This window comes from Azolla caroliniana, unplaced genomic scaffold (genome assembly GCF_043228905.1).
Source record: "Azolla caroliniana isolate FFs.n. ecotype wild unplaced genomic scaffold, voAzoCaro1.0.p SCAF_8, whole genome shotgun sequence".
In the NCBI taxonomy this organism is placed as follows: Eukaryota; Viridiplantae; Streptophyta; class Polypodiopsida; order Salviniales; family Salviniaceae; genus Azolla; species Azolla caroliniana.
The window spans coordinates 15,212,493-15,217,322 of record NW_028230443.1 but is presented as its reverse complement, the minus strand read 5'-3'; the positions used below and the strand labels follow the sequence as shown (position 1 = coordinate 15,217,322).

Here is a 4,830-nt window from a genome sequence, read left to right as displayed (position 1 = left end):
TTAGTAGATGCCACTCTAGATTGTAAGGGTTGAACCCATAACCCTCAGGTCTCCATTGTGCAACCTTAGCAATTAAGCTACATCCATCTAGACTCTCTTTATGTACACTTTCCTCTTTTGCACAGTAGGATGCAAACTCCCTACATTTTTCCGACTCTTGTCAACGAAACACACATACACACACATTTTGAGGCGCTTTGGTTGATACTATGTCTTCTGCAGTAGATTACTGGCTCTCTCTTTTGGTAGAAATGTGCACGCTAATGTGTGTTTCATTGATCTTCTGTGCAGTGAATCTCTTGTGTGACATGTTACGTTGCATAGGAATTCAGATAGAAATTGGTCGTTTAGCATTTAAAAAAGGAAAGACAAAAGCATTACATTCATTTGGGCCTACTTGACATAAAAATTGATTGTTTGGCAGTAGCATGCTCAGTTTTCCTTTTCTGGTTTTCTTCTCAATCTTGTTTCTTGTGATTATATATGAAAGTCTATATCATATGACAAGACAACTACCCTATGATGAGGCTATATAAGAAAGTCACCTAGAATAGAGAGGGATAGACAGACCTAGAGAGAGAGAGAGAGAGAGAGAGAGAGACATTGAGGATGGGTGACATTGTTAATGAGTCGATGCTTGGGGTGATGGGTGAGGGAGTGGAAAATGAAGCATGGTTGAGGGGAGTAGAATTGAGCTTATTGTGTTGTTTGCCCATGGCAATTAACACACTCATAAAATTGAACATCTTTGATGTGATGGCAAATGCAGATATAGAAAAGGAGGAGGGTATGGAATGAGGGTTATATTCAGTCGAAGAAATAGTGTCACGAATGAGTAGTAGTGTCGTACCAGATGCCAATATAAGAGTTTCCGTATCATTAGATAGACTTTTGAGAGTGGTGGCTAGTCATGGTGTTGTTCATGCGGACATTGGTCATGATCCCTTCACTAAGCACCCAACGAGAAGGTATGGTCTTAATTTAGTTAGCCAATATTTTGTTCACAATGGATCCTCTTTGGCACCACTACTTCGACTCTCTGTAGACCCTGTTACTATTAAATCTTGGCATGTCTTACATGAGGTTGTTCTTGATGCAAACTCCCTACATTTTTCCGACGCTTGTCAACGAAACACACATATACACACACATTGTATAATCCTACGATCGAGAAAATATATTCCAAATTTTCTGCCTGTCATCGAAGAAATATATTCCAAATTTAAGTAATCATGTATGAGTTTGTGGTTTTCCTTCTCAACCTCGCGTTGGTCTGTGCTCCGTTTTGACACTCTTAAGAGCCACAATTTTGAGGCGCTTTGGTTGATACTATGTCTTCTGCAGCAGATTACTGGCTCTCTCTTTTGGTAGAAATGTGCACGCTAATGTGTGTTTCATTTATCTTCTGTGCAGTGAATCTATTGTGTGACATGTTACGTTGCATAGGAATTCAGATAGAAATTGGTCGTTTAGCATTTAAAAAAGGAAAGACAAAAGCATTACATTCATTTGGGCCTACTTGACATAGAAATTGATTGTTTGGTAGTAGCGTGCTCAGTTTTACTTTTCTGGTTTTCTTCTCAATCTTGTTTCTTGTGATTATATATGAAAGTCTATATCATATGACAAGACAAATACCCTATGATGAGGCTATATAAGAAAGTCACCTAGAACAGAGAGGGATAGACAGATCTAGAGAGGGAGGGAGAGAGAGAGAGAGAGAGAGAGAGAGACATTGAGGATGGGTGACATTGTTAATGAGTCGATGCTTGGGGTGATGGGTGAGGAAGTGGAAAATGAAGCATGGTTGAGGGGAGTAGAATTGAGCTTATTGTGTTGTTTGCCCATGGCCATTAACACACTCATAAAATTGAAAGTCTTTGATGTCATGGCAAATGCAGATATAGAAAAGGAGGAGGGTATGGAACGAGGGTTATATTCAGTCGAAGAAATAGTGTCACGAATGAGTAGTAGTGTCGTACCAGATGCCAATATAAGAGTTTCCGTAGCATTAGATAGACTTTTGAGAGTGGTGACTAGTCATGGTGTTGTTCATGCGGACATTGGTCTTGATCCCTTCACTAAGCACCCAACAAGAAGATATGGTCTTAACTTAGTTAGCCAATATTTTGTCTAGAATGGATCCTCTTTGGCACCACTACTGCGACTCTGTGTAGACCCTGTTACTATTAAATCTTGGCATGTCTTACATGAGGCTGTTCTTGATGGTGGCCAACCCTTCGCCAAGGCCCACGATGGTCTAGATGTTTTTGAATATGGCCAACATGATCCACACTTTGGTTCCATCTTCAACACTGCTATGGCCAATGGTAGCACTATCCCCATTCGTGACCTCCTCGACTCTTATCCCACGTGTTTCGATGATATAAATATACTCGTTGATGTTGGTGGTGGCCATGGATCATCACTTCATTTGATCATCTCTCGCTTTCCCCACATTCGTGGTATAAACTTTGACCAACCACATGTCATTTCTCTAGCCCCAAATTATTCAGGTATGCAATTATGGCAAGCACATCTATTGTTTGATATACATAATGAATTTGAAATGTTCGTGAAGACTAAAAAATAAGTAATTTTGATATATTTCATTTTACTATTTTTTGATATAAGGAATCGAGCATGTGGGAGGTGACATGTTTATTGAAATACCTCAAGCTGATGCAATTTTCATGAAGGTTCAAATCCCTTCCGTATTAATTAATATGTATAGTCTCATGCATTGTTAACAAAACCCAAATAATGAGAATGCATCCAACAATATATTTTGAATAAAATATACAATTAGAATGTCATTATTTGCGCTTAGCTCAACTATATATGCACTGACAATCTAAAATTTAACAAATTTATTGGTACCAATAAATTCATATAAGTTTATTATTCTTTTATGTCTAAATGACTTTGCACAAAACTAACAAGATTTAACATTGCATAGACGGTTTTGCACGATTGGAGCGACGAACATTGCATGAAGATATTAGAGAATTGCTACAAGGCATTATTGAATAATGGAAAAGTCATTATAATTGATGCAATATTGCCGATGGGTATCGAACGGGACTTGAGAGCTCGTGTTGGTTACCATTTGGATCTTTATATGTTTACCCAAACCATTGGAGGTAGAGAACGAACCCAAGAAGAGGTTGAGAATCTTGCTAAAAGTGTTGGTTTTGCTCGTCTTGAAGTAAAATCCAAGATAAATGAATTTAGTGTCATTGAGCTATATAAGTTGTAGGAACTTAGAATCCTAACTATATAAAATACCTAAATCCAAAACGTGAATTTAGAAATTCGAAACTCCCACGCAAATAACTCGATGTTGAGTAAATACTTAATTGTTGCCTTTATTATGCATTCCATTTTAAGAAGAATATTTTTTATGATTAATTAAATTTTACATTTGGTGAAGCCATGCAGTTACTTAAAGTTTTAACTTATAATTTAAAGTGGAAAAAAATCCATTAAGTGTGTCAATTTAGGAAGTCTCTCATAAAAATGAGGTGCATCACTTGGCATATATCCAAAACATCTTTAAGAACAATGTTAAAGGAGAGAGGGTTAGGAAATGTCTAGCAAGGAAGCTTGACACAACATTTTTCACATTCATGACTATATACAGGTGCTAACTACTTGTCAAACATTGGAAACTTGGGCATTTCTGCTATTATTCATAATCTCTTGGAAGTAACACTAAAAGTATGACTAAATTTTCTAGAAAGGTATGATTGAGATAACCTCATACATGTTTCCTTGAAAAAGAAGAAGAGAATTAACAAGAAGTTACTAATGGTTGTGGCACAAAATTGGGGGTATGCGTAGTTAATCAAGCTTGAAAAATTATACAAGATGGCACCACAAGAACAGAAAGTCATAGAAGAAACCTAAATAAAATAAACATAATAAGTGAATGTCATACTAGCCCAATTTGAGCATAATGAAAATAGATTTATTGTTCCAATGATGGTGAAGGTAAAACCCATACCCATTATATTAGACACAAGGTTTGGGATTAGTATCTTTAGTTCTCAATTGCTTAGTTCTCAATTGACATAAATGGGATTTGACAATGATATTGTGGAAAATTAATGGGTGTGCATGTGAAGACTAAGTGGGATCACCGAGCACTTGGACCAAACGATGTAATCCTTGATGTAGAATTGTGGGTGATGAACTTCTCATTTAATATGTCTCAAAGCAGTTAAAATTTTCCTTTTTTCTCAAATGTAACTTCCAAGTGAATGGTAGCCCTTCAAGATATTTGTTTGAATGCTCACTCATTTATTGTAACTTTTGTGTTTCTATTTCTATAGGTAAGTAGAGTATTTATGAGCTAATGTATGTATCCAGTTGTAGGAGTACAAATGTGTGATCATGTATATAGTTATAGCCTATAGGTATAAATGTTTATTGTATCCTTTGTAATATTGTATAGTTGTATTTTGATCAACAAAAAATATGTAAATATGAATATATATGTATATATAGGTGTGCATTTCTATGTGAATTAAGTGCTTGAGATATATGTGCAAGTTCGTGAATGATCATATAAGTTTACTTGTATGTGATGCGTCCATGTAAGTCTAGAATTGTGTTTATATATGTATATATAGGTGTGCAATTCTATGTGAATTAAGTTCTTGCGATATATGTGCAACTTCGTGAATGATCATATAAGTTTATTTGTATGTGATGTGTCCATGTAAGTATAGAATTGTGTTTTTTTAGTATAACATATGTTTGAGTGTAAATGTGTGTGTGCGCTAGTATGTATGTGAATGTAAGTATGTATGTACATTTTTTATTGTG

At 35.8% G+C, this 4,830-nt stretch overlaps 1 pseudogene across 1 annotated transcript; it reads left to right on the top strand.

The window, feature by feature from the left end:
* The first annotated feature begins 581 nt into the window (after positions 1–581).
* LOC147861066 (caffeic acid 3-O-methyltransferase-like) lies at positions 582–3,259 on the top strand (annotated as a pseudogene). The gene is made up of 4 exons (XR_015530100.1): positions 582–1,095; positions 1,697–2,516; positions 2,635–2,699; positions 2,960–3,259. The product of XR_015530100.1 is annotated as a caffeic acid 3-O-methyltransferase-like (transcript).
* Positions 3,260–4,830: the final 1,571 nt, after the last annotated feature.